Here is a 10,123-nt window from a genome sequence, read left to right as displayed (position 1 = left end):
GAAATAACAAACATGAAAATGAAAAGGTAACACACTAAAGTGGTCAAGCCAAAATACTATAATCAGAAACTTTGATTACACCATTGTGGTGCTGAAGCAATTTTAGATTCATTGTTCGGTAAAGCAAATAATTTCCTTGTGACTTAACTCTGTGTTACTTGAGCTTTCCATCATTGCAGCTAAAAGCATATCTGATACACCATTTATCCAGATAATCAAGATAGAAACATTCATTGAAGTACACTGCTTGGAGATATGCTGCATTTTACTTTGGTTTCTTGGAAAACAACAACATCCTGATTAAAAACTGGGTGTCCATCTTCTGGATGAATTATGCCTAGTTATCAAACACCTGAAATACTTTCAGATGCTTTGTTTCTTTAAAACAACGTTGTGAATTTCTTGCTATTGTAGCGTAACTTGAGCAAACATTCAAATATCTTACTATTTAGACTCCTCCTGGTCCACTGGGTAATTGTAGTGTAGACTGTAAGATAAACACCTAGCAGAAACCGCCAGAGGTCAACAGACTTCAGACAAGATTATTATTCCAGCAGTAACAGAAAATATCTCTTTATATCTTCCTTTAAACAGGTTGACCACTGTAATCATAGTCCTGCAATGGTTTATTGTCTCATCAAGTTAACAGTCTCCCACAGACTCGGACAGCGGGGGAGGGAAATGGGGATGGTGGTGCAAAAGCATTTATAGGTCCCTTTCTCCTCCTACGGAGAACTAATTACTCTTCTGTTTGCACCTATTTGTTCTCATTTGTAGCAAACATCCCTTTCTCTCTCTTTTGCTGTCTTTCTATCACTACATGTAAGTGAGAATAAATTCAACTTTAGGCTAAGTTTTCTCTTGATTTAAAGTAAATCTGATATCTTAAACTACAGCTGGCTGTATTCCAATGGGTATTGCATGATTGTTCGAGTCTATCTTATAACATGGCATCTTATGAACAACTTATATGGCTTATGTCTGCGATGAGACCATACACTATGTTGAGTTGGGTTAAACAATGCGGTCAGGAAAGCTGTCCTCAAATTGCATTGCTAGTAATATTTTAGTAGAGAAGGTGAAGAATTATAAGAAAACTATACGTTAATATTCCTGCTTTGCCTCCCTGGAGCAGCACAGTTTTTATACAATAAAGGCTCCAATTAATGAATTTTTCTATTCTTTTTACACATTATAGAAGGAAAATTAAGGAGCTTGGGGGTTTAAAGAACAATCGCATGGCGTTTGTGAAGCTGAAGAACTCTGCGCAGACTCAGATGCCCTGCCTTTGATGAGTCTAGACTACTTTAATGGACCTCATTCACTTAAACTAAAAATCACACTGTGGCATGGAAATGCTGACAAATATTTCCCAGAAAAGCCAAAAATGAGTATTTATGAATATTTATTCTTCTTATGAACCACTGGTTATAAACAGAAGGAAAGCATCAAAGAGCTCCAATAGGGAGATAAAGAGTAAAATCAAATCCCATTTGAAAAGAAGTAAATACAAATATGCACATTTTCCAAATGAAGAATAATAATATAGCTAAGGCAGTATTATTTATCAGACTATATCCAAGATGGTATAAGAAGAAAAGTACCCATGTAGCATGTAAACCAGCCTTTGACCGGCTTTGGCACCTAAACAGGAATCATATTTTTGGAGGCACAAATATCTTCTGCACAGATAGGGTTTTATTTAACACCAGGGGCATGTCTTTTTCTACTTACATTTCCTGGAAAATAAATACATATTTTGTAACCAGTCTATGAATAATGAAATACCTTCTCATGAATAGTGGACTTGAGAAGGCTCCGGATTTCAATCTGGGTAAACAAGTATGTATTTGTATGTCTGTCTAGGTTTATTCCATAAACCATCTCACAAAAAGCTTTCTGAACCCCTCTTCTGACTCCCACATTTCATGAAGGCGTGTATGTGTGGAGAGGAGCGGCTCTTCATAGAAGGATTCTAGTCAAGCGTTTCTGTCTTGAGACCAAACACAGGTAATGAACGGTGTAAGGAGTATAGACAACAACATTGTACCATAATTATGTAATGTGATAAATATCATTACAATGGTAATCATATTACTATATAAATGTATCAAAGTAACCCGCTGTGCACCTTAAATTTACACAATGTTCCATGTCAGATTTATTTAAGAAAGAAAAAGTAATAAAATAAAAAGAAAGTAGAGCTTGCCTTCTCTCAAGATACTCCAAATCACTCACGTTCTATTGGAAGATGAAAGAGAGTAAGTGGTCTTAGTTTATCAGAGAGATTCTAGAGCTTGTCTGTGGAAAGAGTTAAAGAAAACTTTGACGATCATAAATTAGGACAAGAAAGAAGCCTTCTATGTTCTAATGAAGGAGGAATTATGGGTGGAAGCCATTTGTGTGTGTATGATGTGTGGTGTGTCAGGGTAGGGGTCTGACATCTAGATGTCTACGCCTCTTGTTTCCTTCAGGATCTAATTTTTTGATTCCTTCAGTTATATGAAATGCAGTTTGGTGAAAATATTCAAAGTACCCTTCACTGCTCCCACCCATACACACACATACACAACGCAGATGGCTAAAGAGAAGATCCCTTGGGTTTCCTTTCTTGGAGACAGAAGGTACAGCAGGTCTGCCGATGGCCAGTGAGATGAACCTGGCATCTTTCAATCATAGACTCAATGAGTTTCTTTGGCTTCTCAGACACCACGATGATCTGAAGAACTAAGGACTCAATAAACATTTAAATTCTACTTTTTGTTTAAAGGAAAATTATACGAAAGTAATCACAATTCATAAGTTGCTAGATATCTAGAAATTTAGATAAACATCTGTAACATTTACTATCCATTTTTGTTTTGATTTGCCAAGTAGATTTTGGGCTTTATTTTTCTCTCAGGTAATTCACCTACAATTTGATATCAGTTAATAGATGGCTATGGTGCCTAAAGAAGGCATCTTTGTTGGAATAGAGTGTAAAATATGCAAATAAAAATCCTAAGTCACAGATAAGACATTACTTTCTATTCAAACATACAATTGTTAAAAAGGAAATAGATTATTTTTCCTGAAAAAGTAGAGTGTGGTTGCCTTTTGACTTGTATGAATTTTCATTACTTCAAAATAATTTAAAAGTCTGTATTTAGTCACCATTTTTAAAGTGATATTAACCTCTGCACTCCCGAACAATATTTTGAAAATGGTAGTGAATTGTAAATTGTGTTTGTACTAATGGTGGCAGCACTGTAGGTGTTAAACAGAAATAACAGCCCTCTTTGCTGGAACGTCTTGAATTTGACAAGTATTTTTTATGCAAGAGTTTCAGAGATGCATCCATTGCATAAAATGTGACCACTTGTAATTACATGATCCTTGTGAAATATTCAGACAATCAAAATACAGAAAGAAGGAAGTAAAAATACTGAAAAATACAATTATGGTCTTTAAAAATAAGAAAACGTATAACTGCTAAAATGGTTAAGCAAAATATTAATTTGCATTTTCCTTGTAACATAGAATTAGAGCAGGGTTGGAGGAAGCACTGACGTCAGCTAGGTGCTCCAGCGCCTGCACACTGACGCTGATAGCTGACGTCAGCTAGGTGCTCCAGCGCCTGCACACTAACGCTGATAGCTGCTGGTTCTTTGGACTTAGCTCCATTCCCCAAGTAGTGGTCCTCCCCTAACCCTTCAGGCTCCTAAATACCAAGTCCCTTTAACTCTATTCCAAAATACGCCTCGAGTTGCCCCCGTTCCTCCCCTCGCTGCCATGCCCTGCCTAATCCGCCATCATCTTGTTCCTGGGCTAAAAGCCTCCTGACAGGTCTCCCGGCTTCCACTTCTGCCTCTTTATATTGCCTCTCCATTCAACAGCCAGAAAGGGTGTTAATAAACCATTGGGTTGATTCATTGGGTCATTCACAGCCTAGAACCTACTTTGATCCCAGCACTTTTCTAGGCCCTGGAGATGCATCCGTGAACAAGACAAAGTTCCTCTTCTCAAGCAACACTTCCCAGGTTCTGCAATTCCCAGGTTTTCTCTGGCCTCCATGTACTTGTTCAGGCCATTCATTCTGCCTTTTTCCTCATGTCTTAACTTGGCTTCCTGGCACCAGTTCTTTAGGATTCAGTAAAATGGACACCTCTTTGCGGAAGACTTCTGTGGCCCCCACCCCACTGCACCCCACTCTACCAGGATGGGTCAAATGTACACATTTCTGTTTTCAGGATTTCCTGTTCCTTCCTCTCTCTCAGCATTTACCTACACTGTGTTATCATAGTTAATTACCTTTCTGTCTTCCTGCAGTAGGTGTGAAGTCCTCCCAAGAAGGGACTCAGTGTTTCCACTTTTGTTTACTAGGTTATATCATGACCCCCATGACCTAATTATCAGTTATTGGAATATGGTTGAAAAAAAAGGGCCAGAGAATTTAATTTCAGCATCATACAGATAGGAATCAGCAAATACAAAATCTAATGAAGAATCCCAGGTTCAGAAATCCATTCTGGGCTTTTCCTTTTATTTTATTTATTTCTTTGGTGAGGAAGATTGGCCCTGACCTAACATCTGTTGCTAATCTTTCTCTTTTTGCTTGAGGAATCTTGTTGCTGAGCTAACATTTGTGGCAATCTTCCTCTGTTTTGTACGTGGGATGCCACCACAGTGTGGCTTGATGAGGAAGCAGTGTGTAGGTTTGCGCCCAGGATCCAAACCTGCAACCCTGGACCACCGAAGCAGAGTGCCCAGGTTGACCACTACACCACCGGGCCAGCTCCTGGGCTTTTCCTTTTATATCTCCCACACAGGTTTAGAATCTGGTTGGTTGGGAATGACCCTAATTAAGGTAAGGATCCCATAAGAGGGAGCGGGCTTATGGAGACTGAAAGCAAAGCTGATACCAAATTCATTTTTAACCTTCCAGCTGGGTGGTGCTCTGCAAATCACATGAATAAGAGACTCAGTTTTTTCATTTCTATCCCAATAATTGATATCTAGGTCATGAAATATCTAGTTGGTTTTCCTCCCCGCAGATGAAAACGTGTGTGATGCTGACGGTGAGTTACATCCATGCACTGTGAGTTTTTATTTATTTCAATCATTTTCTGACTCTTCTTGAAGTTTGGACTGATCCTTCAGGCCTGTCCATCTCTGTCCCTCTTATTTTTCCAGGCACAGGAATGTGGTAGGGTGTGTTAGACAGTGGTTTAAAGTCAAACATAATTGCTCGGGTCTCTCAGAGAATATGTTTTTCTGAGATTCTGTCTGCGGAAAGAACATTGAATCCACATGTGTTGTTTTCTCTTGTTGCCATTGACATCCAGCAGTCAACATCTGGTCTGTTTTTAGCTTTTTAAAATCTTTTCTTTCTTTTTGTTTTAATGTGGCTTTCCTATTTTTCTAAACTTACCCCAGATGCCAAGATTGTCTACACTCTAATCGTCTCCCCAGGGCTTTATTTTGTGTGGATAATGGGTCAGTGAATGATTATTATCACTTTCCTCTGTAAAACGAAGGATAATAATCCTTATGTATGTTCTCTTAGGCTTTTCTGAAGATGAATTGGCTGTTTAAAACAAAATGTTTTCAAGTTGAATTTTATGCTTTTCTAATTAAAGGGGTATTTTTAAAATAATTGAAAAAAGCTGGTTTATATATCAGAACAATAATATATTCTTCATCTTGGTTCAGGATGAATTGGCTTGATTTTGCAAAGGCCAAAGGACTCATTTTGTCAGTGCTGAGTTCATTCACCTTCTTGATTTTGGTTTACAATATATTGTATTGTGTGGAGAATGGATATTAGGGAACAAGGGCCACCCCTTTGAGTTTTAATAGGAAGAAGTAAAGAGATATTAAGGCTTCCCTTGGAGAGACTCATAGATTCAATAGTGATCACTCTCCAAAATAAAACAGCCCTATGTTTGGGGGGGGGGGTGGTGGGTGGTACAGAAAGAAAGACTAGAGCCTCTGATCAGCCTGAGTTTCAATTCTAAAAGAACTAAAATTTTCTGTTTAACCTTAACACATCTGAACTTTTTTAATCTCAGCCAGTTTTACTTTACAACTGGAAAGTACCAGGAACACCCTGAAAAAACAGACGACAATTTTGTCGGAAAAAAAATTCATTAAATAAATATTGATTTCTCAGGAGAAAGGCTCAAGCCACAGACATCCACACCCAATAATTAGCTAATCTATCCTAAATGCCAGAGATGAGTAAAAAAAAAAACAGAAAAAGAAACGACAGCTTTTATCCACAATTTGACAGGTAAATGAAATCCCATAACTAAATTTTCGTTGCCTAGAGCTTAGATTGCAAATACTTCTTCGGTTTAAATATTTGATGAATTTTTAATTAAAATGTTTGAATATAAAGTTCTGTTTAAATAATTCTCTTCTATTTTTATTCCCCTTTCCTGTGACTAATGATTGGGAAAGCATAGTCATTTTTGCTCAAAAATTATTTGAAGCCATTTAGCTTCTTTACCTCAAAAACTCCCGTGAATATTGCTGACCATTCACACTTCTTTCCACTCTCTTCCACTAAGAGCATTTAACCTGAAAAGGTCCAAAAGAGAATTAAGATGGTCCACAGAGATGTGTAAGTTTTTCAAATGTTTTAATGTTGATATGTCTATAAATCATTCTCTGCATACATTTTCTAATTTATGCCACCATATCCCAAGATTTTCTTCTCTGAAGCTGATTTGTGTATGCAGTATTATGAAACTGATTATTAATACATTAACACATGATGATCTTCGACACATGATCATAAGAGTGGGTGTATTGACTCCTCCAATTTGAAAATTTCACATTTGGAGAAAATAGGCTCAGAGTGAAATGTGCTTTGATGATAAGGCAAATTAAAAGTGGAACACTGTGCAAAGATTGTTTAAAAAACACATCATGGTCAGGAGACAGCTCGGTAAATACAATAGAGATGTGAAGATTATTCCTCTTGCTCCCTAATAGTGGAGAACCCCTCAGTAACTTCAAGGTTGGTTATCTATCCACAGGACCGAGTGTTAAGCATTGTGATCAAAGGCTGGCCTCATTTTTCTCACTTTGCTTTACCTACAGCAAGTTGCCTTTTAAAGCAAACTCTATTCAGGATTTCAGGATTTGAGACAGAGATCAAATTAGAGTCCATTCTTCCAAATGATATTCTTTCTATAAAAATAAAGAGTCACAGGATTCCTGGCCCCACATTCTCATGAGAGTCACAGGATTCCTATAGTAAACAATGAAAGATGAACAGAAAAAACATCTGAGAAAGATAAAAAAGACCCCTTTCGATAGTATGTCACAATCAGGCATTCTGTTATATATTATTAATCAATCTGAAAGTAACTGCTGGATATTTAATTCTTTTTCAACAAGTTTTTATTTTTTATCATCTTCAGAGCCTCTTGGGATTAAAAAAAGAGCTTCAGATTATAGGAAGTAGCTGGCAAGTTAGGAATTAGAAATGGAAGCCTTCCAGACGATGCCAACAATATCAATGAAAATGACAACCGTGATTATCTTGATGCAGAAACAAATACAGTCCTGGTCCACCAAGCTCTCTTGTGTCCATTTTGCTTTATCAGAACCAATTCTCACCAACAAATCCACATCAGCTACTCCAATTGCCTTTGTAGCATATGACTTCCTGTTTTCCAGCTAGTGACAGAAATATTTTACTCCTTGAGAAGAATTTTTAAAAATCTTTTCCTTTTCTGGATCAGAGTGTGAATGATGATTTTTTAAAAAAAAAAATAATAATTTAGCCTGGATTTCTTTTGTGTCTGTCTGCACAAACCTGCTTTCAACCTCACTGATTCTCTCTCAGTTGGGATCCAGTTTACCAGGCCACAGCGCTAAGCCCCCACTCTCCTTTGATATGCTCATGTTTGAGTTACAGGCTATCACAGCAAGAAGAGACCTTAAGATCACTTCGTCCAACTCCCTCATTTGTAAGATGTTGAAACAGGATCAGTGCTGGGAAGGAACCTGTTCAAGGTAATGCAACTAGCTGATAGTGGCTTGGTTGAGAGTTCGGAGGGAAGGATGCTATTGTACATCCATTGGGTTATGCAGTTCTTTTCTTAATCATTTTAACTGCTTATTATGTAGATGTTGAAAATGGCCAATTTTCCCTTCTAACTGAACAATATAAACACGGTCTGCTCTGGATATCTGTCAGGCTGATATCATGGGTGGGGTTGGCTGCCTGCATGTACACATCCTTCCTTCTTGGGCAAGGAATGGGGTAAGGAATTATTCATTACTCTTGATGTCCACGAAAGTAAGAAGTGGCAGGTGCCTCATCTGCGGCTTTTGTGGAGCTAGGATAAAGGCGAACAACCTTGATGTTGCCAGTCAGACACTGTCAGCCAGTAAATCCACTCTGGAGCAAGTGATGCAAAGATGCAGGGACAAAGGAGATTTTGTCCTAGTGCAGGTAGCAGGGACCACAGTTCCAGAGTCAGCATTGACCACAGCGCCAGTAGCAGGCAATGTCCCAGATTGGCAAGGGCAGCATCTGGCCTCCTGCAGCTGTGGCCACCATGTCCATCCCATTGTTTCCTGAGGACTAAATTTATTTGTGTTCCTGGTGCTCAGTCCTTCTTGGTTCTTGCCTGTTTTCTGAGCCTCAGTCCAGCTTTTCTGGAAATTCTGTGAGTATCTGATAATCTTTTTGAGAAATTCCTTTTGGATGTAACTCATCTGGAATTAGTTTTAGTTACTTCCAATGAAGACCCCTGGTAGTTACACGGTTTGGATAAAGTAGGTTTTGTTTTCTGGGTCTAGAAATATCCAGTGAATATGCTTGCTTTGGTGTATATTTCACTAGCAGGGAGCTGTACTGAGGGTCAGCTTAATTTCTCAACTACCAGTGTGTCCTGGCTGTCCATTCTAGCCTCTCCAAAATATTCCCGACCCTATCAGCAAAATATTACAAGTAAAACATGTTTCCATCTCTCTCTCTCATTTTTCTTTTTTTTCACATGGTGGGCTCAGTTCTTCACCATTTATGAAAGCTTTCCAAAAGCTTTACTATAAAACTTTATGAACACATAATGATCTAAAGAAATTTACTAAATTTTCCTTATATTCATAAAAGTCTCCGTCCCATCGTTTTTCTTTCTAAGTGACAAGAGCACCAGACCAGAAGGCTGGAGAACATAGATCCTAGTCTCTTTTCCCCGTGGATTTGTCACTATCATAAATGACTTCATATTTCTGGGCATCAGTTTCCAACATGTGAAAAGTGGGAAAGGAAACCTACAAAAGGTGGCCTGTATTGCTTCTTCTTGTACGACTTCTCGTTTCAAAGAATCTGATTCTATAAGAAAATGTTGGGACCTGGGAAAATTTGCCCTGTTCTCGTCTCCCCATCTCCCCCAGATAAGCATCATTATCCATCCTTCAATAAACTATAAGGACAAAAATAAGGCAGTAAAAGCAAAAATGAACAAAAAAACAAAACTTGTTTTCTTTTGATAGAAGGTCATTAAATATAGCAATTCCGTTTCAATTTTCTGGAGCTTTGCACAATCAATTAACCTTAATTATTGCCTAGAGAAACCAAACGTGCACAAGTCCAAGTTTTTAAAGAATTCCATTCATTAAAATAAAGGAACCAGGCATAGGTAGAGAGATATTTTTATGAAGCACTAGGCTTGTAATTTTCCAACATCTGTAGGGAGTTAAGAAACAATCATTACGATCATGTCGGTTACTCTGAAGCCGGCAACACATGAGTAATCCTTAGGCGTTTTATGGGTCCTTCCAAATCATCAAACAGATTTCAAAAGTGTTTGGAGTGAGAACCACACCTCTTTTTTTTCTGGCCATGGAAAAACCATGTAAAATAGACTCTCAATGAAGCCAGCATTGTAAGTAACAGACACAGAGTTTATTTTTAGAGACTGGGTTGCCGTTAGTACATAGCTGGACACTTTTTAGTCTGACTTAAACACAGAAGAAACACCTTCCTGATCATTTATAGAGCAAGGTCTTGTCTCCACCCTACACAGAGCATAAAACATAAAGGTTCTAATAATAGGGACACTCAATAAATGCATTGACGGCTGCTTTCTCTTTCTACACAATTAATTTGCCCTAAGCAGTA

The sequence above is a fragment of the Equus caballus genome, chromosome 16 (genome assembly GCF_041296265.1).
Source record: "Equus caballus isolate H_3958 breed thoroughbred chromosome 16, TB-T2T, whole genome shotgun sequence".
NCBI lineage: Eukaryota > Metazoa > Chordata > Mammalia > Perissodactyla > Equidae > Equus > Equus caballus.
Note: the sequence above shows the minus strand (reverse complement) of the source record.